The sequence below is a fragment of the Macrobrachium nipponense genome, chromosome 32 (genome assembly GCF_015104395.2).
Source record: "Macrobrachium nipponense isolate FS-2020 chromosome 32, ASM1510439v2, whole genome shotgun sequence".
NCBI lineage: Eukaryota > Metazoa > Arthropoda > Malacostraca > Decapoda > Palaemonidae > Macrobrachium > Macrobrachium nipponense.
This window is the reverse complement of record NC_061094.1, coordinates 35191117-35218616: the sequence shown is the minus strand read 5'-3', so window position 1 is coordinate 35218616 and position 27500 is coordinate 35191117. Positions and strand designations below refer to the sequence as shown.

General features: G+C 36.0%; 1 protein-coding gene across 5 annotated transcripts in view; it reads left to right on the top strand.

Moving 5' to 3' along the window:
* Positions 1 to 27500, top strand: part of LOC135207343 (protein nubbin-like) — a 667378-nt gene that overhangs the window by 514654 nt on the left and 125224 nt on the right. The window lies entirely within an intron of this gene.

Sequence of the window (27500 nt, the reverse complement as noted above, 5' to 3'; positions counted from 1 at the left end):
CGCTATTTGTAAATTAAAGTGAAATAGCGCCGGTTCTGGAATAGCGACGAGAAAGCTCTCCCCTCCCCCCACCCCCCCACCCCAACCCTTCTACACCCCAATTCCAACCCCCTTCCCCCCTCCATCTTGATATTCCCGCATGCGCTGTCGCCGTCTTCTCGTGTCGATACTGTTCTTTTGTATTTAGAGCCTGATAGAAAATGTGCGTATACATTTTTTCTTCGTTAATTGTTGATGCAAAATTTAATTGATATGTATTTTTATGATGATTTACCAGTATGTCACGTCATGTTGCCGTTTTTGTTTAGTTTATTTTGAGCTTTGAACGAGACCATAAACTTCGTCTGGCAGTAATTAATTAAAGGGTTTTGCGAGCATGATATGAGGAGCGAACCGAAGGCGATGTTCCTTCCTCTTTAAAAAGGGCTTCGTTGGAGGGGGTTGCCGGACGCTCCCATGTAACTCAACTTACCATCATCCTACTCCCCCTCCCCCTCCCCCCCCCTCCCCCTCTCACCTCCCCTCCCCCATCCTCTCCCTCTGACAGACCACCCGTCCCTCCCCACCCCCTCTTCGTTTTGTATGTTATTGGAGCGTTTTCCTTTCCTGGTTTTTACGAGCGTGATTTGGCATTTTTTTCCATTTTAGAAATTTGCCAATGCCGGGTTCATCTCCGTCTTTCTGATGCTGCTCTTCATGGAAAGTTATGTTAACGAATGTGACGAAAATGAATGCGGTGAATTCTTTTTTTTTTTTTTTTCTGTTTTAAGAATTTTATGTATTTCAAGATACAGTCATCAAGAATTTGCAAAGTTTTGCGAAAGAAATGACTTGAGTGAAAATAAACAGGCAATTCCAAGTCGGTTTTTTGAGATTGTCAAGTTGACATTAATTGAATGAACAAGCTGAAGGTCCTGTGCTGATTAGTAATTGATTTCTTGATTGGTCTAAGAAAGTCATTCTTTGAGTGGTTAGGTGTATACGCATGTATACATTTCTCTTTCCCTATAGTGATTATACATATGTGTATGTGTGTTTGCTCACGCGCACGTGCGATTAATCGAAATTCGAAAGCGCTTGCTTCCTGAATAAATCATTCGTCTGGGCGTTTAGGAGAAGAGAGAGAGAGAGAGAGAGAGAGAGAGAGAGAGAGAGAGAGAGAGAGAGAGAGAGAAATACTCTTAAGCAGCGCCTTGAATGGTAATGGCGTGCGATAAGGACGAGTCACTGCGGATTACAGCCAAGAAAATAAGTCTTAACGCCACTTTTATCTGGCCATTTCATGATCTTGAAGCGAATTGAGTTCATGAATGCCTTATATTATTCATTTACTTCGAAAAGGAAAGGAGAGGAAAGGAAAAATATGTGGGGGGTTTGGGGGGTGGGAAAGGACAAAAAATACAATAATGTTGTCAAGTGGAAAGAGTAAAGGAAAATTCTCTCTCTCTCTCTCTCTCTTTGGTCGTCTTCCTCCTCCTCCTCCTCCTCCTCCTCCTCCTCCTCCTCCTCAATATTGCCGAAAGGGGGTCTGAAGAAAAAGAGATATTCATGAGTGTTGTATTAGCGGGAGGAGAAGCATTACATTACATTCTTTTGAGAAACGGAAGGCAGCCCGGAAAGAAGAGGAGAGATGCTTTTTTATGGATTTATTTATGATTTTCCTCATATATATTCTTGCCTCGTTGTTTACATAAATATATTTGAAAGTTTGCGAGCGGAAGAGACTATGAAGACGAGGGAGACTTCTCTGTTGTATACGTAATGCTGCATTTGTAATGATCCCTGTTTTTCTTCTTCTTCTTCTTCTTCTTCTTCTTCGTCTTATACTCTCCCCCTACTCACCTCCTTTCAAACCCGTTTCCTCACCCGCTCCCCCCTCCCCCTCCTCCCCTTCCTTTGGTCTCAACACTGGTGCTCGTTCTCCACCTGTAATCATTATTTGAATCATGTTGTTCAGTAATTGAAATTGATATCTTGTTGCTACTGTTGCTGTCGTAGTACACAAGGCACTGATTTGAAATGTTCCTAAAAACCAATGTCAGTCATTAGCTAGTTTGACCTATATACTTAGCATTCTTCATGGCTAGTTTTGAGTTTTACTGTTACTTTTTATTCAGTTACGGACTTTTTTTTTTCTTTTTTTTTTTTTTTTTTTCGGAGGTTTATTTTCCATTTAGAGCCATCCTCACTTGATCTTTAGAACAGAGTCCAAATTACCTTTCAGTAAAAATATGCTTAAGAAGATATTTTTTTACTCACCGCAGATAGCAAGTATTAATTATTTACTGATACCGAAACTCTTTATTATCAGGAACTTATGAATTACTTTCAAAGGTAATTGTATGGAAACTCAGAACTGCTTTCAAAAATAATTATAAGGAAACTCAGAACTATTTTTCAAAAATAATTGTTAGGAAACTCAGAACTACTTTTCAAAAGTAATTGTAAGGAAACTCAAACTACTTTTAAAAGTAATTTTAAGGAAACTCAGAACTACAAAAGTAATTTTGAGGAAACTCAGAACTACTTTTAAAAGTAATTTTGAGGGAACTCAGAGCTACTTTTAAAAGTAATTTTGAGGGAACTAAACTACTTTCAAAAGCAATTTGAGGAAACTCAGAACTACTTTTCAAAGGTAATTGTAAGGAAACTCTTAACAACTTTATAAGTAATTATAAGGAAACTCGAAACTACTTTCAAAAGTAATTGAAAGGAAACTCCGAACTTCTTTCAAAAGTAGTTTTACGGAAACTCGGAATTACTTTCAGAATTGATTTCAAAGAAACTCAGAACTGCTTTAAAAAGTAAGTTTAACGAAACTGAGAACTATTTTGAAAAGTAATTATTCGGTTCACATATACTTCTGAAACGAAGTGAGTGCTTTATTCATAATGAGTCTATTTTTTTCAGAACCCAGTTTGTTTGCTATTCAGAACTTCGTTCATGAACAATTGACGTCAGCTAAAAACAGCTGCACAGAAGTGGATATTATCACTGTTGTTAGTAGGAGTGGTAACACATTTGCTCTCGTATTTCTATCTTTCACTCACGTCATTGACAGTCATCTATAGCAGCGATGAATTCTGAACACAGTCGTGACTCAGGGATCAGATAACTTATTCAGTGATTCATTCAGATGATTCGTTCAGTTGATTCATTTAGTGGCTTAGCGATATATATGATTGGCAATTAAGGTCATAGTTATTGTTATTTGACTCGTTAACGGTAAGTTGATATACGATCAGTTAATGGATTAATAATTTAATATCTTTATTGATTTCTATTTTTGTCTTAGTAAATGATTCAGATTAAATCATTGGTTGCCTGATGAGCTAACCGATTGATCGAATACGAATCTTTGTAATCATATGACCGACTTGTTTAATATTTCTGTGACTAGTTAACCGAATGGCAATGGCTCTGTTAATAAATTGTCTTCATTGAATATTGATTCCCTAATTGGGGACTTAGCTGATAAATTCAGTGATATCCGGACTTAGCATTTATTTGATTGAATAGTAAACGATATATATATAAATATATATATATATTATATATATATATATATATATATATATATATATATATTTATATAATTTTTTTGAAGAATAAAGGTTATAGAGGTGACTAAGAATCTTGGGACATGATGTGTCACATATTTTGCTACTTGCCAGAGAGCGTTGGTGGATTTTGATCGAGTCAGATAACAAAAAGATTGATAGTAAGAGCAGAGTGGTGCGTGTGTGTGAGTGTGTGTGTGTGTGTGTGTTTGTGCTTCAAGTGTTTGTGGTAAACCATGGTGTCATAGTGTGACGAGCTTTAAAATAAAAGAGAAAAAGTCGAGTGTAACGTTCATCATGATCTCATGTACTGTAACTGAAAGTGTTGAATGTTGAAGACGTATGTTAATAAAATACTCTGCTAAAAACAGATAACAGAAGTGTAATGATTAAAGTGAAACTTTTGTAAGAATCCGTAGAAATGTTTGTAACATTCATCTAACGTCTATTTTTTCAGTCTCCTTGCCGTTTTAATATTTAACTTGGATGAAGGAATTAGAGAAGCTGAACATAGGCGGAAGTCGTAGGATGGGAAAATGAGTCTTGAATGGCAATGCTTAGGGGGCTGATGTGAGTTGGTGGCAGCGAAGAGAAGCTGCAGAGATTGGCAAAAGAGTTCGAAAGTAAGGTAATGTGGAGAAATGGTAGCAAGGAAAAGCGAGAAAATAAAGTGTGGTAGGTGAAAACACTGAAGTTGGAGATTTGTTCAGATATTTGACAGCAAATGTAATGGATACAGTTAGGATTAGAAAGGAGGGGGAATCGCAGAACATGCAAATGTAAACTGGACAATGAGGAGGTAAAAAAAAAGGGGGGGTCGGTTGGGGGGGGGAGTTAATAGGATACAAGTGAGATATTGCATTGCAGTGGTGAGTGTGTTACTGAGTGGCTGACCAGGCTGTGTACGGTATTTCTGGATGAGAAAAAAATAAAAAAATTTCTAAGGAATAATTGTTCCCATGCGCAGGGATAACGGTGATATTGAGAAGACATTTGGAATTATAGTCGCGTTACGTTATTTAGTATACCAGGAAGGTGCAAAGTAGGCTTTTGATTGGTAAGTAGGGGAAATAACAGGATTGACAGGGGGAAAGACAGACAGTGTGTGTTGAAAAAAAGGAACAGGTGGAGGCCACAGGTGTCAGGCATGTTAGTTATGAAAGAAGCTTGGAAATGAATTTGGAAAGCTAAATGTAGCATGTTTAGACCTATAAAAAAGCTTGTTAGAATCGATATGGGAATGATTTGGAAAGTACTGAAGATTTATGGAATTTGCTGATTAGTTGTTGAGAGCAATTGAGGGTTTTACATTGAAATGAAAGAGTTGGGATATGTAAACAAGAGTGACTGATACATTGAGAAACTGGACCCTTGACAAAGCTAAACTATATTTCCATCAATGTTTAATATCTTCACGTTTGGAGAAATGCAAGAAGTCAGAGAAAAACAGTGGCGGATCTAGAAATCTTTCAGGGGGGGCCCCACTTACGATTACCATATATATATATATATATATATATATATATATATATATATATATATATATATATATATATACATATATATATATATAATATATATATATATACATATATATATATATATATATATATATATATATATATATTTATATTATATATGTATATATATATATATTGTGTGTGTGTGTGTGTGTGTGTGTGTGTTGTGTGTGTGTGTGTGTAATATGCAAACACATGCGGTACATGTATATCAATATTTATATTGATATATATACACACATATATATCACACAGTAGTAGTTATTGTTATTGTTTTCGTTGTTGTTGTTGTTGTTGTTGAAATAATCATTAACTAAGCAAAGTTTTGATACTAATGATGATTATTGACAGAAAACAATGTTCTATTATTCATTTCCATTGGGTCACAAATAACCAGGTCGCCCCACCCCCCCCCCACCCCCACCCTTAAATCCGCCACTAGGGCTGGTCCGAATGATCAGATATTTTCTACGTGGCTAGGAACCAACTGGTTACCTAGCAACGGGACCTACAGGTTATTGTGGGATCCGAACGACATTATATCGAGAAATTAATTTCTAATCACCAGAAACAAATTCCTCTGATTTCACGTTGGGAGAGCGGGGAATCGAACTCGGGACTACCGAATCGGTAGGCGAGCACGTGAACCGCTCATCCAACGAGGAACTAAGAGGTGAAGTAACGAAGATAGCAAGATAAATATATGTATGTGAAACGTTTGAGAAGAGACTTGACGTGTGGATGTTAAACAATAATAATGAGAAATAATGTTGAAGCCGTTACATGCGTTATTTGGGTACTCACTGTTTGTAAGGAGAATTAGAAGGGTTTTTTATTAAGCTGGCCTTATGAGAGCACGGGCTCTTGCTCAAGCGCAGTATTCTAGAAGTGGTTTGGTCATGTCGAAAGGATGGGAGACGGTAAGATGACAAGAAGAGTATATAATTTGAAGGTCTTCGGTGGGAGAAGAGGAAAGCTTAGAGAATATTGGACAGGTGGATGAGAAGAGTTCATTGGAGAGGAATGGCCTTGATGTCGAGGAAGCATAAGAGTGCATGCAAGAGGAAGGTGATAGCACACCTGTGTATATGTGTGTGTGTGTGAGACATGTTGCTGATGAGCCCCCTGTGTGTGTTTTTTTTTCAAGCATTATGTATGTTAGGACTTAATATTGATAGTTCTATATTTATGAATGAATGATTTTCAGGAAAATAACAGCTATGTGACTACTTTTTTCTCTATAGTGAGTTCCTTTTTCGTTTTTTGTAATCTCATATGCTCATGTTATTTGTACTTGATGTTGTATTTTTCTATGTATTTTTCTTTTTATGCCATGTAATTGCAAGAACAAAAGAGATGACTGTCTACTTTGTATATTTTGTATTATGTCTCTTTTTGGACAAATTTATACTAATAGTTGTATATTTTGTCCATAAAATAACTAACTATAAGGTGGCTGATGTTATAGAACCTCTCAGTAGATGGAATTCATCTACGATTCCAATATGACTGTTCCATTGACCATAGTCTTAGATACGCATGCCTGAGCGTTGCAAAATAGATAAATAAATAAATAAGTGATTTATTACTTAGTAATGAGCCATGTGCACATATATGTATATTTGCAAAAAGCTTATATGGCCATAAGTTTATCGACCTCCTTTCGTTTAAGAAGCAGTTTCGTCATCAAAATAAGAACAAACCACATCAAAGTCGGTAAGACATCCAAGTGCGCGATGAAATGATTCAACGGATATATACATGTATGCATATATATATATATATATATATATATATATATATATATATATATATATATATATATATAATGGAAATGCCACGGAGGAAAATGAAAAGATGAGAAATACCGAGATCTTTCGGTCTACACGACCCTTTACTTGCCTCGTGTTGACAGAAAGTTCTCGGCATTTCTCGTCTTTTCATTTTCCTCCGTGGCCTTACGATTATCTCATACATAGCATCACGTTTTATATATTTCGTGATCAAGTTATTCATATATATATATATATATATATATATATATATATATATATATATATATATATATATATATTAAATATAAATATAAATTTATTTCACGTCCGTCCCGGTGGTATGTGTGAGCTGATAACATTCGTTTTAACTAGCAATCTTCCTCATCACTCAACGTGGAAACAAGTATTTTGTCCTGACGAAATTAGCCTCACTAGATAATGTATATTCGCCCTGATGATAACATGGAAACCGGCAGGTTCTGTTTCATAATTTGCCTCGTGTCGGTGGCGGCCGGAGATGAAAATCGAAAATGTTCGTGTTTATTGTAGCTTGAATTTCAGTTATTCCAGTACCGTGCATCTGTGTTGGCAGCGTGCGTTTGGTCATCGTGAATCGTATAGCCTCTCTCTAGCTTTCTCAAGTATCAGCTTATCTAGTGAAATGAGCCCGGCAGAGTTTATGAAATAAGTAACGAGAACTTGCGGATTCATCTTTTCGAGGTTTGTCTGAGAGAATGAAATTCATGACGAGACTCATTACCGACCGGAGAAGATTCAAATATTGGTAAAGTCGACTTTGCCGCAAATGACCATTGTGTTGATGTCGATCAACAGAAACTTTCAGAATGGTGTAAAATTAAATAATGAATAGAGTTCTTAATGTCGTTCACCTCCCACCGGGTAACGTGTCATTTACCGGATAATTGCCGGCGCAGAGTATCAGATCGCGTTTCGAATTGTACTTTTACAGCATACAAATATAGTTTCAGGCCATTACCAGGGAACGAGGGACTAAATTGAGATTTTGCGTTTTGGCCTAAGTCCTGATTGTAGGTGGTAATGAATGATCTTTTGGACTGAAATGATTTTGTTGTTTCAAAACTAAGTTTGGAGGTCAGTAACTTCTTGTGGGGTGAGGGATAAGGATCACCCAAAAACTAACGTGTATTCAGAAAATTTTTTTATTCAAGTTTTTTATTCAATAGATAATTTACTAAAGATCACAATATATCTCGTACTGCATACATTCACGTCTAAAATACATTCCTTTCAATATTACAAAAAGTTTTCGTGAAAAGTTTAACTATTTTATCTTTTAAAATATTTTTATATCTCTTTGGTTACGCATAATGGAAGCTTTTTTTTTTTCTTTTAATCAAACGTTCATGCATATTCTTGTCTTTGAATAGCCATATATTTATAATATAACCTGACAAATGTGCAGAAAATTGAGCAAAAGTTAGACATGGCTTCGAGTATATTCGACACTGGGGTATGAAGAGATTTGTTTATACTTATGATCATTTTTCAGATCATTTTCGTAGTTTGGCGAAATAAGCATCTCCACTCGTATTCTAAAACATGGTTCAGCTTGTGTTGTAAGGACAGCACATTAGACATGTACAATGACTGGTATCTAACATCCCTGTAAATTCTGTACATTGAAAAATATCTGATGAGAGCACCAGTGGAGCTTTATTTACTATTTTGTGATGCCACAACTTCAAAATGACGTTTTGGATGACGTGGAATGAAGCTAACTTTGGAACACTGGTATCTTTCCCATCCACATCGTAGAATTGTCAGGACCTGTCACTCCGGGAGGCTGCTTCTTGACTGTAATGAAGCCAGATGAATTAAAGCATAACAAAGTAAAATCCCCATACCAGGGTTTCAAACAAAACATTTTTATTGTCACTGAACCTCTTCGGTTTTATTTGGCAAATGTCATGACGTCGGTACTTGCAGTAAGCATCTTGTATGGCTATATATCAGTAAACAGACTAAAGGCTTTACTACCTATTAGTGTTGAGCACTGATTTTATCTTTAATCATTGGTCTAGAGTAGTGAGTGATTCGAGAATCAGAAATTTCCAGGACTGGGTGTTTCCAGGGTAATGATTACAAACACCGTTATGTTTCCAGTACGAAGGATTGCCATTCCTTTTTGGTTCCAGACATCACGTTTCCAGCACAATAGTATCGAGCACATGTGTCCAACGCTTAAAATTTATGGCTTAACATTCCCGAACACTTACACGGATTGGTGTCGATACTGAAGATTTCCTGGCTTATGTAACGATACCGATCGCAAGCGTTATTTGTGTTCAGCGCTGTGATTTCCAGGATAATAGTTTCAAGCACCATATGCTTCCAGTATCAAGGGTTACCAGTATAAATGGTTTCAGGCAAAAGCAAAGTGTTATCGGTGCTCAGAGCTTCCAGGGTCATCATTTCAAGCACCGTATGTCCCATAAATAATTGGTTCCAGCATCATGTTTTATTATCTGTCTATGTTTAATAGTGACCGTTTGAGTCCCAGATGGCTCCATTGCTGAATGTTTACAGTGGCCTAGTGTCAGCACAGTTTCTGTGACTCAAGGTTTCAAGCATCTGATGTCTCCAACAAAAATGGCTTCCATATTCAGTTGTTAACGGTCCTGACAAGAACCAGTTTTTTTCTGCACCAGATGCATGTGGCATCAACTGCTTTCTTTGATATATATATATTCTAGCCTCATTGCAGAAAACGTGAATTGCAAGCGTGTTAAAATGAAACAGATTTTTTATAATGGAAGTATTTGTATTCGCTGGAATACCAAATATATCCATGAATAAAACTATTAGCATCTATGAACATGTTTAATAAAAAGATAATAAAAGCCAATTTCGTTTTCTATTGACATCTTTATGTAAAAACAGGTTTTTCATCAGTTTTAAATTCCTCTTGTTATATTTCTCTTTGCCATTTTTTCATTTTTCCTGTTGCTCATAATCAGCCTCGTATATTTAACAAATGCTGCATTTTTATGGAGAAACACTTACCTTAGTCTCGAAACTGTTAGGATAAAGAAGAAATGAAGTGAGCGGTTGTCAGAATTAACGGCGTTTCTACTACCAAGTTGACCAGAAAAAAAAAAGATTAGGAAAGAGAGATATGTAGCAGCGATGCTAAAAAGAAAAAAAAGTTATTCATCTGCAGAGAACTAAATAAACATACTGATTTGTACAACAGGCAAAGCACGGAAAGTCTGTGAGTGCGTGTGTGTGTGTGTGTGTGTGCGTGTGTGTGTGCATGGCATGAAATTTCAGACTTAGTTGGTGTATAATCTGGACTCTTGTTTTCCTTTGTTGTTAGCACTCTTATTTATTGGCCACCTGTGTAACCCCAATCATTTTGAACGACAAGGGGTTTTGTAACATGTTGCCATGTTACATGCATGCACTTTATGAGAAGAGTAAACATTGTTTTTATATACATACATACAAATATATACATACAGAATATATATTTATATATATTATATATATATATAATATAAATATATACTACTATATATAGATATACATACATTTTATATGTATATATATATATATATATATATATATATATATATATATATATATATATATATATATAGATGCGTGTGTGTGTGTGTGGGTGAGGTAGAGATTTTTCTCAAAGAATATCTTTTCTTAAATTGAGCGGGCCTCCGAGGAAAAACAGAATAGAAATCGTATTTGTAACTTTCGCGACTTCAGCTGCTTCAGATATACAAATGAGATTCATCACATGTGGATCGACCACACATACTACACACTACTTCACCTCGATCCTTTTTCTAACACTTTCGCGTCCTTTTGGGCGTTTTTTTTTATTTCTCTCTCGTTTTCAGCCCACCCTCGTCCAACCGCGGCCACCCCCCCCCCCCTCTCTCTCTCTTCTCTCTCTCTCTCTCTCTCTCTCTCTCTCTCTCTCTCATTTCCGAGTTAAATATACTTTTCTGTCGTCCCCTATTTTCTCCACGCAACGAAAACACGTTCTTAAACTAATATTCATTTTTCATTCTTTCGGTCGTTCGTATTTCATAAGGACATACTACAGTAGATTCACATCAACCGTGCAGTTGATGTCTAGGCCAGTCTCTTACGACGCTCCTGATTGGCTGTTGTTAAGCCAATCACAGGGCTGGAAACTCTCAGTCTCTCTCGAGAGTTCACATGGGTAGGACGTATGTTCCACCTCTCCTGAGGGATACTTTTCAAAGACGTATCCCTCAGGAGAGTTGGAACATAGATCCTACCCATGTGAACTCTCGAGAGAGACTGAGAGTTTCCAGCCCCGTGATTGGCTTATCAACAGCCAATCAGGAGCGTCGTAAAGGACGGGCCTAGACATCAAATACACGGTTGATGTGAATCTAATATAGTTTACAGTTCATCTCAACTGCTTTTAGTGTGTGTAAGTGTATGTATAATACGAAAACACTTTGGGCTGAGCATTGCATCGCTAGTAGTCGTGCACTCACTCTTTCTCGAACTCAGCTTTTTAATCCTATACCCGACTCGTCTATGACTTATGATTGTGGGTTCGGCAACATATAGTAAGAAAACTTCCCAGATCCGTCTCCTCCCATCACGATGACTGATGTACGGATTGACTATCACAGTGGACAGGTCACACCAAGACTCTCTATAGAGACCTTTGGTCACACAACAAGAGTGGCCTTTGGCACAGCCGAAAACAGTCCCTTCCACGACAAATGATGGAGCCTCTGTCACAGTCTGAGATAATAAGGCCGACTGTGTCACTCTCCGGTGTTTTAAAGCTTTTATTTGGAAGTTATCATACCTCCTTCGAGGAAAGCATAATAGCTCTCCTGTCCGAGAAGATCGTGATATTCTTCAAATCGAAGTTTTTGTCCTTCTGCTAAGAAGGTTTGCGTCCTTTTCTTCCTTCGGTCTGATTTTTCCATCTGCGACCAGGTTTGATTATCACGTTTTCAAGGGAATTTTATTTGCCTGTTCTTAAGTGTTTTGATGCCCGCAGTGGGGTAGTGCCGTTAGTGCACCTCACGCGGTACACTGTTGGCATTATTTAACGTTCTTTGTAGCGTCCCCTTGCCCCCTAGCTGCGACACTGTATTCCTTTTACTGTACCTCCATTCATAATCTCTTCCATTTTACTTTCCACGCTCTCCTAACAATTGTTTCAAAGTGCAGCTGCGAGGTTCTCCTCCTGCTACACCTTTCAAATCTTATTTGCTCTCAATTTCCATTTCAGCGCTGAATGACCTCATAGGTCACAGTGACCTATGGCCTAAATTCTACAAATTCTATTCTATGAGGTTTTGAAATTCTCGCTCATGAGGCTCTTTATCCGACTTGTATTCAATGAAAGTCTGCTTTATGAAAGACGACGAAGGTTTTTTTAATTGGGGTTTTGACGAGCAGTTTTTTTTCCTTGATTATTAGTCGTAGTATTTCTGTATCACTTTTTGCTGATTGTAGACAATTGTAAAGTCTCATATTTCTTTTCCAATTCTCTGTATGGTATCTATTCTTTCAGCTATTCTTTTAAGCCTTGTTACCATCTTTCTCATCTTTCTATTGACAACTCATTTTCTTATATTTACCTTTTGTGCTCTACCGTTCCCAAATCAGCTGATCAGCAGTTTCACATGTTAGTTGTCATCACATTTTTCATCGCCGAATATTTTATTCTTCACTTCTCATTCAAACCACTTGCTAATGTTATTAGTGAATCAATTTCATTAGATCTTGGCGGCTTCCCCCAAAGTCCCAGTTTCTCACTCTGTCATTCGAGAGTTCGGTTTTTGTCATCACATAATTTCGCTGCCTTCTTTTGTCTGTGTTTTATTCCTTCGCCCTTTTCTTCTGTCCTGTGCTAGCCTCATTGAAGAAACGGAGTTCTGGGGTGGTTGGGTGGAGAGAGAGAGAGAGAGAGAGAGAGAGAGAGAGAGAGAGAGCAGAGAGAGAGAGGCGGATGTGGACGGGGGGGGGGGGGGGGGGACTGGAGGGAACCGTAGGAATAGCCCGCCACCAGACTCCTCCAGAGGGCTGCTGGAACTGTGGTGGTGCCTCGTCTGTAGAAATCAATAAGATATTGAGTCTGAGGCAGGTCCATGTAAGCTCTCTCTCTCTCTCTCTCTCTCTCTCTCTCTCTCTCTCTCTCTCTTTGATTCTCCCACTATTTCCTCTCCTCTCCCTCCCCTCTTCCCCCCTCCCCCAACCCCCCCCTCCCCTCCCCATTTCAACTTGCCTCTTGCATCTATTCAACCATCTGCTTTCTTACCGTCTCTCTTAAACTCCAACACTGACGCATTGCTCTACGTCGTCCTCTCCTCCATCTTATTATCTTGATGTTTATAAACCTGGTTCTTCCTTCCTTCTTCCTTCCTTCCTCCTCCTTTTTCCTCACTCCCTCTCCCTTCCACCAGCAACCCTCCCTCCCCCGTCCCTTCACTCCTCTCAACCCTGTGACTCGCTAACCCTTTTTCGTATCTAATATGTCTTACAGCGTCGTCTGTGTGCTTGTTGTTGTACTTGAGACGTACATTGACATTTTAATAAAGTTTCTTCGTAATCTCTCTCTCTCTCTCTCTCTCTCTCTCTCTCTCTCTCTCTCTCTCTGTCAAATTGTTTATCTGATGTTTATTTAACTGAGTTAATATTTGTTTAACCCTGTTTATGGCTAACTCATTGGTTAATGTTTTAAAAGGACTCATAGTAAAACAAATCCAAATGGATAATGGATGCTTGGTTTTGAATCTTGGATTTAGTAATCCATAAACTCTCTCTCTCTCTTCTCTCTCTCTCTCTCTCTCTCTCTCTCTCTTGGTGACTGTGAGTAAATATATATTGTATTTAATTTGTGGTAGTTACCGCAATCTCAAGGTCGCAGTCGTTCTTTAGAAACCTAATTTCAGATCCCGCAGTTCTGCGTTTGCGTGTGTGTGTGTTTAGGCGTGTGCGCGGCCTTCCATTTTTAAAGCATACTACATACATACATATATATTTATGTATATAAATATATATACATATATACATACACATATACATATTTTTTTTATCACATCACCGTGCGGGCACATACCATATATGTGTGCGCACGAGCGCTCACTAGTGCACTTTAATTCATTAGGGTAGGGGGCACACTTGTGAAGCTCAAGGTCAAACGAGTTGCTGGCACAAAACAAAAACAGTAAACTGTTCTTCAATACGTTCAAGTGTAAAAAGCTACCTCAAGAGTGTCACCTTATAAAGATGTTAGTATGCTTGTTTTTCCTCTTCTTTTTAGTCTTTCTAATAGTCACTGTCGGCCAAAACTTTCCTGGTCTATGGGTGAGCGTCTATAACCTGTTCGGCAACAGGTAACGGCTGTATGAGCCCTTTCAGTGTGTTAAAGAAATTACCTGTGCTTAGATACGTTGATGGATAGATATGAGTTTTCTTTTATGTTTCTCGCATACTTGTATTAGGACTGTTTCATTTTCTCTCTTGCTCTACTTCTAGATGCTCATTCTTCACTAAATCTTACCGACTTTTTGTATCTACGAACAGTCAGTGTAATGACTGATTGAGTGGTCGGTATGTGAGGACTTGACATTTTAACAGCAACGGCTGTCGACACCGAAAGTAATTATTTGCCGTAAACAATTTGAAACGGATCACGTCTGGTGGAACGTAAGACAACTCATGGCCTCCATTTCCCAATATTGTTTGGACACTTGACGCTCTCACAGGTGTTGTTTCTAAAGCAAAAGTAGAACATATCTAGCTTTGGATTAGAAAATACAGGTGCTTGGAAAATTTCCAGTTTCCATTGCAATTAGAGACTTATTGCCTCTCAAGTACACAAGGTTACCAGTACTTGAAAGTCATGATACGACCTTCTTTAACCTCTAAGTGGGCAGCTATGATTCTTGCATGTCATCAACACTGGACTTTAAATCAAACATTTTAAACATTAAATATGCACATTATTATTAAAAGTTCAAAATACTTCCTATTCATATTTGGTGGAAAGGAAGCTTATTACATTTTGTCTCTCATAAATAATAAACGTTGGGGAATTTGATGTTATCAATAGTAATGAATTAACTTTACTGCTTGATTAGATTTAATATGAAATAGATGCGCATTTTGCTCAGCTGATTTTGCTTTCAATCACAACAGTCGCTGCGGTAAATTTTGTGTTCAAGTGAATTTATGAACCTCGCAAGGGCTAGTGCCATCAGTGCACCTACACGTATTTTACTGTACCTCCGTTCATACTCTCATAACAAATGTTGAATAGTGCAACTGCGATGTTTCCCTCCTGTTACGCTTTTAAAACCATTTACTCTCAATTTCCCAATATGTTCCATTCCATTCCTATTCCACAAAATATTGAAGATAAATTTACCATCAAACAGCAGTCTATATTTCTCCCCTATGTCGTAACACTAGAGATAGAGGCAATAAAAATTGAGCTCTTCGGATTGTCCTAATGAAACCTACATTGATCTTTGAGTCGAGTCAAAGCAACTTACACACTTCTAATACAGAAATAACCTCAGTCCAAAATCAACAAGTGTCAAAAGGAAATCAAATCTACTGTATCATGTGAGTTGTCAACATTGTGGTAAAAAACTATAATTATGACTGGACGATGCGTCTTCACAGACCGGGAAACTGAGACGGATTAGAATTAAATTCTCTCTCTCTCTCTCTCTCTCTCTCTCTCTCTCTCTCTCTCTCTCTCTCTCTCTCTCTCTCTCTCTCTTGATAAAGCATTTACTCCTTTGAAGGTATGTTGATATAAAAGACTTTACAGGTCTTTTTGGAAGTCTATGGAAATACGAATAAATGTTACTTTTCAACTATATATATATATATATATATATATATATATATATATATATTATATATATATATACATACATAGCGTGTATGCGTATATTTTACACACGCACATATATATATATATATATATATATACATACGTATATATACGTATATATGATATATATTATAAACAGAGAAATGATGAATAAATTATTTGGTGTTGCCAAACCAGTTTATATATTTACTGAATAAAACAAATTGCAGGAATGTTAGTTATGGTTATGTATATATATTTTCCCTGCTTGTCCTAGTGAATGGTAAGATGACGACATTCATTGCAAATTTGATCATCCGAAAAATTTATTTCGACATCTGTGATTCATAGGTGTAATAAGAACTGAATTTAGCAAACAAACAAATTTCAATGCTGTCCATAGATGACTGAGAGAGAGAGAGAGAGAGAGAGAGAGAGAGAGAGAGAGAGGCACCTGTAAACACAACACAATCTGGCCATCACACTCGTCACTATGTTTATTGCCAGATGTTCATCGATATGTCATCTACAACACATAACTAGGCCCCACCCCCACCCCTCTCTAACAGGTCCACACCGCCCCCCCCCCCCTACCCCTATGCCTCTGTTATCCCTTATCTTCTATGCCGAAGCCTCTCGCTGGGCTAATTAATATTTTCGTATTGTGGAGTATCTGCTTCGATTATGCTTCATTGGTAATTGTCGTATTAAGGTATGAACTGAATGATGGAGCTGCTGGCGATTGAACGATGTTGATGGTAGGCTTCCGTGTGAGAGCGAATAATTTTTTCATGCGTCAAGTTTGTATATATATATATATATATATATATATATATATATATATATATATATATATATATAATATGTGTGCGTGCATTCGTCTACTTACGTGCATTTTATGATATTTTCAAGCAAGATGACTCTCGTGCTATATTGAATACTTCCGATTTTAAATGTTTATCCAAGAATATGCATATTTATCTTACTATTCTATGCATTATATGTGTGTGTATATATATATATATATATATATATAGATATATATATATATAATATATATATATATATACACCTCTTGGTGTATAGTGAATTCGATACTAAACCCAAATGTTATTTAATTGGTAATAAGTTGAGGTCCCTGTGTAAATTATATTTTTCAGTGTCGTGTACATATACAAAGTATTTATATTATATTATATATATACATACATACGTAGATGCGTGATTAAGGGGCTTTTTATGTATACGTATGTGGCTATTTGCTTTTTTGTAGGTATATTCCGTCTTCTGCGTCTTACTTTGCTTTGTATCTTCTTTTCTATCTCACCCCCATCACCACCCCTTTCCCAACATTCCCCCTCCCCCTTCCCCCTTCCTTCCCTCCCTCCGTCTCCTCCCTTTTCCCGCATCATCTCAGCCTATAGGCCTAAGTTTTTGTGTCCTTTCTCTCCCTCTAATTATGGGCAAGGCGTATATTTCCTCCATAGGGTTCTTCATTATTCATGCACCACAATGAAGAGAACTCTCTCATTCATTCTTAGGTTATTCCATATTTTGTTTGTTGTCCAGAAAGTCGACTTCTTGGAGAATTGTATTAAACGTGATCAGGATATTTCTTAGGCATTAAGGTTTTGTAAAACGAAAACTAATGTTTTTGTATGTTTCTGTGTTCGTTTGCTTCTTTGTTTTGCTAAATTCTTATAACCCAAAGAGCGAGGTATATTCTTTTTTGTTCACACGAATATTCTATCGAGCGATTTACAATTGCATATTAGTCTTCATTCTTATCAGTATTATCGTATTCTACTTTTGTAGAATGTCTTTATTCTGGTAGGAAATGTCAAGTCTTCTGAGAAAGTTCCAGCCTCTTACAGAGATATTCGACTACCCGAAACATAGTTTGTCTCCTACAAGCTTTGCCTTTTCCTTAGTAAGTTAGAAGATCGATAAGAATATTTTTTATTTGGAGGTTTGGAGGTGATGAATTCGTTCAATAGAAGATATATTTTTTTCCAAGCACCGCTTAGGAAAACAGAGTAACTTGAATACAAGATATTCTAAAATGATTAGTAGTTGAAAGGTCCGAATATAAGTCAACATATTACTAAAACCTAAATGAGAATTTAAATTGAAGAGAGTGTTAACAGTCTGTCAGCTTCATACCATGGAATGCCTTCACGCTTTGGAATTACGTGTTATATTTCTTCCCTCGTTTTCTCCATAAAGTACATACAGAATTATGTGAATCTTACTGGACAAATTATTCATTCAATCAAATGAGCCATTATTCTAATTACGGACCCGTATTCTTATAGCAGCATAAACCGTTGTTGCTCTGTATGAGATAGTGTACATTCAACTTAATTTCGAAGAGAATTCACTTAAAGTACCTCTAAATATTACCCTGCAATATCTTGCCCTAAATGATCGATAAATATATATTGTACCCACACAGTAAAAAAGTAACGGGTTTAAATAACAAGATTAAGAAGACAAATCCCTACTTTTAGGATGTTACGTACCATTCCGAAGATCGGACATAGGCACCTTCATTCTGCGTACCTATGTAGGGACTAGAGGTGAAAGAGGCTGGCCCTGGACTGGACAACGGCAAGCATTTATTACGATTTCATTACCCGCAGACTATTGTTGTTATCCAGAAAATGTGAATATGTATGCCACTTTATCATATACGTATTGTGATAAATAATAAGTATACATATATTTATACAAACATATATATATATATATATATTTGTATAAGCACATTGATGTGTGTGTGTATGCACGCACGTGCGTTGTATGTGAGTCGAGTGAGAGAGGGTGATTGCAAAATTGGTATGGCCTTTACATCAATTGAATATTTGTAGCTCGCCCTCTACTTGAATTATATATATATATATATATATATATATATATATATATATATATATATATATATATATATATATAAAGTCTATCACATTACCGTGATTCATATACATATATCGAACTACAAATGTCCTTTAATATCTAATTCGCTCTACCTCGGAATTAATATATTTTCATATATGCTTTACCGAGGGGGAATTCATTAAGCGATAATAGAATTGGCGATCGACAGGCGCGAACCAGCGACCTCCCAATTCCAGGACTGGCAGTGAAGCCTTAAACCACCCCGACACCGGTGTCGGGGTGGTTTAAGGCTTCACTGCCAGTCCTAGAATTGGGAGGTCGCTGGTTCGCGCCTGTCAATCGCCAATTCTATTATCGCTTAATGAATTCCCCATCGGTTAAGCATATATGAAAATATATTAATTCCGAGGTAGAGCGAATTAGATATTGAAGGACATTTGTAGTTCGATATATATATATATATATATATAGATATATATATATATATATATTTATATACATATATATATATATATATATATATATATATATATATACATACACACACACACACACACATATATATATATATATATATATATAAATATATATATATATATATATATATATATATATATATATATATATATATATATATAAGCGTTCTTTATCCACAGAAAATATTAATCCACCAGTTCCGATTAATTTCTCGTACGGAAAAAAGATATACGGTATAGACAGATTCTTTATCGCTCACTAATGAATATATAGAATATTTATCTTCTCACAGCATCCTCATCTCACGCATTTATGATATCGCCTGTATCTTCCTTCCGCCTCCTCCTCCCCTCCTCCACCACCACACGATCCCTCTCCCTCTAAATATTGACTGCTCAACCCTTCTGGTTAGTTATATCTCACCATTTTTACGGCCCCTTTGATTACACAGAGAGTAGACTTTTATGTCATTTGATTGGCTCCCGCATTTTTCACTTTTTGCTGTTGCAGATGATATTTGTGAATCGTTTATTCAGTGTGACCCTTCGATAGTTTCGATATTTTGCCCAAAAGAGTTTTCATGACTATCGAGATTGTTTAGGGCTTTTTTATGTCTAGGTTTGTGGTAGTGTCATTGCATTTGTTTTCTAGCGAGATAATACGAGATTTTTTTTATTTGTTAACTTTGGTTTTTCATTATCATCTGGCTATTGTTTCTTTTCCACGTATTTTTATATATATATATATCTTTTATTTTCGTTAGTACATTCACGAGTGGCTCATAGCAACAATTGAGCAACTACAGTAAATTGAATGTGTTTGTGGTAAGAAAAACTTGAAAATGAATGTGAGGAAGAGTAAGGGTAACAGGATGCCAGAAAGATGGAATGATAATTGTTCACATGGCTATACAATTCACCTTTTAATTACTGCCTCTTGTGAAATATGTTTGTAAACTAATAAATATTCTCTCTCTCTCTCTCTCTCTCTCTCTCTCTCTCTCTCTCTCTCTCTATATATATATATATATATATATATATATATATATATATATATATATATGTGTGTGTGTGTGTGTGTGTGTGTGTGTGTGTGTGTGTGTGTGTGTGTGTACATACAAACATATGTGTATATATATCATATATAATATAAATTATGTAAACATATACATATATATAAACATATAGTTTTTCCTGCTTAGGAAACCACAGATGAGTCATGATTAACTAATAATGAAATTTTGATGCGTTTTTCCTTTATAATTTTACCAAGAAAACTAAACACGTCTTCAGTGACAACGAACTGAAATTGTACATAGGAACTTCATCAAGATTTAAAGGACAGAGAGAGAGAGAGAGAGAGAGAGAGAGAGAGAGAGAGAGAGAGAGAGAATATATATTCAGTATGCCCCAAGACTGTAGACGTGATAGGGCGACAGGAAGAAACCAATAAAGACATATTCCTTTGACAGGAAACCTGGGGCAGGCCAAGAGAGGCCACTTGTCACCGATATTTTTGTTTTGCGCGGCGGACAGTGACGACATTTTGGTGGCTAGCATGTTATTCCGTGCTTATATAATATATTCGTTTGCATCCGAAATTTTTTAGAGAAAAGTCCATGCGATGTCGTTATGTTTGTCATCGTCATTACTTTATTTATTTATTTATTTTTTTTTACTGTTTTCACTTTTTTCAGATTAATCATATTGAGACTAATAATCCAACAAGGTAAATAGTGAAGGTGTGTGTATATATATATACGTTATATATATATATATATATATATTATATATATATATATATATATATATAAGTATATGTACGTATGTGGTGGTGTGTTTATATGTGTGTGGTTGTATATGTATAAATATCTATTTTATATATATATATATATATATATATATATATATATATATATAAATCTAAAAAATATATATTTATATAGATACAACCACACACGCGTATATATATATATATATATATATATATATATATATATTATATATATATATATATAAAGGTTTTTTGCCACGAAGGAAAAAAACCTTTATTTATACATAGCATCACGTTTTATATACTTCGTGATCAAGTTATTCATATATATATACATAAAATATTATATATATATATATATATATATATATATATATATATATGTATATATATATATATTTATATACAACCAAATACATATACACACACCACGTACGTATATATACTTATATATACATATATATATGAATAACTTGATCACGAAGTATATAAAACGTGATGCTATGTATAAATAAAGGTTTTTTTGCCACGAAGGAAAAAAATGAAAAAGCGAGTTAGCCGAGTACTTTCGGTCCTATTCGGACCCTTTACTGAGGTATGCCTCAGTAAAGGGTCCGAATAGGACCGAAAGTATTCGGCTAACTCGCTTTTTCATTTTTTTCCTTCGTGGCAAAAAAACCTTTATTTATACATAGCATCACGTGTTATATACTTTGGTGTATATAAATATATATTTTTTAGATTTATATGTATATATGTGTGTGTTTATATATATATAATATATATATATATATATATATATATATATATATATATATATATATATATATATTTTCTTTCTTTTAATATTAACACAAACGTCTATCTTGGCTTACCTTGTTTTGAAAAATTGATGCATAGCTCCGTAGACTTCTGCAACTCTTTGTCAAAGATGCACAGTTCACTGCAACCCATAACAATTTCAAAGCTCTTTTTTTCCACTAGAAACCTTTTGCATGATTTTTCTAATAATAATAACCTGTGATGCTCTTGAAGTCTATCTTATTAATAACATATACTTTTGATTTCCGAAGAAACTCAGGAACAAGCTGGCTGAAACAGATATTCTTCTGTAATTTCGCTACAATTCATATTTTTCTCCCTGTACTACGCAACCTTTTATTGCTCAAGGTTCTATTATGGTTTTGTAAGATATAACTAAAAAGGCAATCTGTTTTATCCGAGAGATTGTCATAAAATACAATGAAACCCAATTACTGAATTGCAGCTGTATATTGATGATTCGTCTCCGAGGAAAGACATATATTCTTTGTTTGAAGATATACATATATATATATATATATATATATATATATATATATATATATATATATATATATATATATAGATATATAGATATATACTATATCCCTTATAGCGTACAATGGACTTCGTGTAAACAAAGCGACGCTAATGTGTAAGATATATAAATATACATATATATATATATATAATATATATATAATATATATATATAATATATATATATATATATATATAATATATATATATATAATATATTTTTATATACATATACATATACATATATATAGTACGTATATGCATGCGTTCGTGCACGCCTGGCCTGATATACACAAGTTACGTAAAAGTTATCGTTTTTGTTCATTATTTCAGTCAAATGCCTCGAGTTTTATGGTGATTATTGGTTTCTATAATTAACGTAAATAAGTCGTATTTGTAAATATAGCGTCTGTGTTTCAGCTCGCAGTATGGAAGACTATCTTTACATTCACGTTACCCTTTCTGTCGGTAAAAGTGGCCTATTCTCTCTCTCTCTCTGTCGTTCTTTCCCTCTCATCTCCTCTTCCCCATTTCCCCATTCCTCCCCGGCTTTCTCTCACCCTAGTGGGTGTAGCAGATTACAAGATTTATAATGCGAGGGTGGATGCTAATATAAGGTGAATGTCCAACAGGGCGGAAGGGCGAAGTCTCCGTCCAGAGTCGACGTTCTCCTCGACCTTACGAGCTCTTCGACGAGTATTGCACGATTGTAAAACAACGGAAATGTGGAAACTGCTAATGCCTATGCGGGACCAGTTTTGGCCTAACGACCCCCCCACCCCCAACCTCCATCGCCCTACCCTTACTCTCTCTCTCTCTCCCTTCTAATTCTTCTTCTCCACCCCTTACTCCTCCTCATCCTCCCTCCCTCCCTCCCTCCCTCTTGTCTCTGTCTCGGTGAAGAAGAATGTCAGAGGAGTCTGAGCTCAGCAGACTGTTGATCGAAGGATGGTCGACGCAATCATCCGACCAATGGTAGATTAATGTTGTCCGGGAACATTTTTCCACCCCCGCCATTGAGGGAGGGGAGGGGGAGGTATGGAGAGGGGGTTTAGGGGATGAATTCGTGCACTCTGGGCATTTATGCATCTGATGGAAGAAGGCAATATTCAAACAACGGCCGCGTGGACATTATAATTACTGAGGGGATGTAGAAAAGGGGGGAAATGGCCAAGAGTGAAATAGAGAGAGAGAGAGAGAGAGAGAGAGAGAGAGAATAGATGTGGTATTAATAAGAAGACGTAAAGAGAGACACGTGTCAAATTCTAGACTTATATCAATGAATACATACATTATATATATATATATATATATATATATATATATATATATATATATATATATATATATATATATATATAAAGAGAGAGAGAGAGAGAGAGATAAGTCACTAGATAAGAAACAACTTAATATGAATGTGAATAATTACCGCGAAGCCAACACTAGGAAAAATACTAGAGAGAGAGAGAGAGAGAGAGAGAGAGAGAGAGAGAGAGAGAGAGAGCAAAATAATGAAAGGAGGAGAAGAAAGACTCTCGCCATTAGGTCAGAACTTTTGTCTTCCCAGGACCCTAATTACCTACAGCTCTAATTTGGTAGGAAAAAGAGGGACAGAATCGAGACAGTAACTGAGCTGACGGTAACTCGCAAATTCTCCTTTTTTTTTATTTTCCCTTGGCCATTTCTTGTATAATTACTCCATGCATATAGCTTTATTTCACTAATAACTCGTGAATTCTCCATTTTAATTTTTATGGGAAAAAATTTTACTGACTGCTTATGATTAGTTAATTGGTAAATTAATGGAGTGCTAAGTTATATCAAGTAGTTGGTTAAGTGCTAAGTACACAAATAACCCGATCATATACTATTTTCAACTTATTTTAACCTTATCATAGTAATTTCCTAAATGATGCTTTAGTTCTAAGTCATTTCTATTTACAACTTATTTATTGCTTACACCATATATTCCCAAGCAACACTTTTGATTCTTGTTAATTACATTTTTCCAGCTGCAGTTACAAGTTGTTAATCGTACACTCGCAACCGTATGTATTGATGATTAATTACATTAACGAATCCCTCTTCATAACTGAATCTTTAAAGTGAGGAGCTCTAACATACCAATGTGACCTCCAGGCTCTCCAAAACAAAGCAGCAAGCAGCAACAGCAACAGCAACAGCAACAGCAACAGCAACAGCAGCAGCACCAAATGTTCACCATAAGTAAAAGTGAAACAGGTGTGTTCGTTGTTCAGCGATCCACCGACCAATCACGATGCGACACGTCATTCGCCAGTCACCTGTCGATACCGCAGCCTCCTCACCCGCCTTAATGAGATACACAGGTCTATTATAATAATTAGACAAGAGGCCAATCTCTTCGAATTATCCTCACGCACGATTATTTTCCAGAGAGGATAGGATATGGTTACATGGTGGCGAGGGTAATGCCAAGCACCTGTGCATCGTTTTGTGATGAAGCAATTGCGAAAGGTGTGTTGGGTGTGTGTGAGTGTGTCTGTGCTTGTGTATGTGTGTGTGTGTGGTTGACTTAGAGAGAGACAGACAGACATATTACCTACGCATCCTGTGCTTGTGTGTGTGTTTGTGTGCGTGTGTTTGAAAGGGAGATTGGGGGGGGGAGACATTATCTACGTGTTTTTTGTTTGTGCTCGCGTATGTGTGTGTTTGAGAGAGAGAGAGAGAGAGAGAGAGAGAGAGAGAGAGACATTTATATACGTGTTTTGTGCTTGTGTGGTGTTGCGTGTGCTGAGACGAGAGAGAGAGAGAGAGAGAGAGAGGGGGGGGGGGGCACATTATATACGTGTTTTGTGCTTGTGTGTGTGCGTGTGTCTGAGAAAGAGAGAGAGAGAGAGAGGTGGGGTCGGGGGACATTATTTACGTGTTTTTTGTTTGTGTGCATGTATGTGTGTGTCTGAGAGAGAGAGAGAGAGAGAGAGAGAGAGAGAACGGGTTGACTACATCATTCAAATCGATGGTTGTTTGGTAAGCCATTTCTAAGTAGGATACATTTGAAAAATAATACTAAAATCGTCAGGTACACACCAGTATAAATTATATGGAATATTCATATATGAAATATTCCCAGATGCAAGTAAACACGGACTACGGGAAAATAAATGTGTGGGCTATATAGCCTTTCTTTCTGTAAGAGGAAAAGACGTTCGGTGATTTTATGAGTAAATATTTCGGCATTTTTTTTTTTATCTTTGTTTTAGGTGACCGAGATTATTTTAAAACAGCGACGTATTTCATAATGTACAAGAGAGTTTTTTTTGTTGAGACAGAATACTACTTATAAATTTTTCATTTTCATGCTACTGTTATAAGCGTCCTCAGTTTTTCATTTGTGAAGTTGTTGCGCTGAAGCTTCTATAAACAAGTCAAGAAGATATTCCAAGAGGTAATTGTTTATTACCTGCTTGTAGCTCAGATGAAATAGAAATCTGTATTTCTTCTTATCTTTTGATATCTGTTGCTGAAATGTAGTTAATTTTTATTGCCTTTTTATGTTTTGATTGCATACACACACACACGTACTGCCGACAATTGGGTCAACTATGAAACCTATTACTACAGTATATTGTTCCCACTTATGGTGTAATATCTATTCCTCGTAAAGATGATACATTATTACAGTGATGTATTTGTTGTTGTTTCAGTCTGGAAGATGTTATTAAGAGGAGGCATAAGTACGCTTTTCGATCAATCATTTATTTGTTTGTTTATTTATTCATTTAAGTTTCAGTTGTTATTGGCTATTAGATATTTATTCAGATTTAATATTACCTTCATTGTTGCTGTATTTTCCAACTATTTTCCAACTACAGGCTTTTATTTCCTTGGAGGTTTGAGATACAGTTTTTAACCTTCATAACTACGATAATTGTTAACTATCGTACGATGGTTGAAATACAAGCCAAACGGATGTTGTTGTTATCCAGTAAAAAAAAAAAAGTTGTTTCTTTTCGGGCATTCCACTGAGGGGTTAGAGATGTGTATTTCTGGTGATGGAAGTTCACTCTCGACGTGGTTCAGAAGTCACGTAAAGCCGTTGGTCATCTCATATAGTTATTGGGTCTCTTTATTTTGCTAAGCAACCACCCAAACTTCCTCTTTTCGCTGTCTCCGGCGCTGGAAGTATTCATGATTCATTGATTCACTCATTCTATAAGAAAGAAACTACATCAATAAGGTTAATTGCGTAAAATGCATTCATTCTTTCTGTTTAAAAATTAGTGGTTATTTATATATCTGACGACCCGTTAAGGCATCCCGTCCTGCTATCTTTTCCAATATTTTGGGGTCTCATATACGTCAACAGTAATGGATACTTTTAATGTTAAAAAATAACGTTTCTGTTATATATTCGTGTTCTGTATGCGTACGTATTAAATACTCTAGTGTGATTTTAGTCATTCATGATATTATGTAATATAATGTCATGCGCATTATATAAAGTATCATTGGACAGACAGACCATCCAGAGAAGAAGACGCATTATGGTCGATGATCGATGCGCATGATTACGAGAGCCTCGACCTTATCTGCATAAATGGGAATGACCTCGAGTTTCCCCTAATGTTGGTGGGATGAATCATTCCGGCGAAAAGATTCACGGAATATATTAATTACGAAGCTGGCATGACTCATGCCCTTTTATTTGTTTGCTTGTTGTACGCCACTCATGCCTCTGTAGTTTGCATGTCTCCTGCCGTTTCCTGTTCTCGTTTCTGGTTGTGAAAGCAGCGTCGGTTGTGAAGTTGTTATATATGGGAACGCAAAGATGTTGATGGTTTTGTGGATTAGTAGACGTAATTTTATTTATTTGTTTCTATTTGTCTGTATTGCTGTATTGTATCTGTTTGTTTACAATGATCATAAAGTAGCGGGTTTTATTTAGAAACATACTGGGTAAGTTTGTATATAGTAATTGTTATGATACTGGGTTGTTTTAGAGTAATTCCTATTATCTATTGCTTGCAGATATTTTGTGTAAAATACTATTTACTGTTTTTTTGTTTTTTGTTTTTTTGTCAAAAAAAAATTTTCAGTTAAGAACGCGATAGTGACGTTAGTCTCAGCCATTATTGTTATCATTATTAGTTGAACAACAACAGGCTTAGCAGTATTAGTGGTATATATATATATATATATATATATATATATATATATATATATATATATATATATATATATTATATATATATATATATATATATATATATATATATATATATAGTGTGTGTGT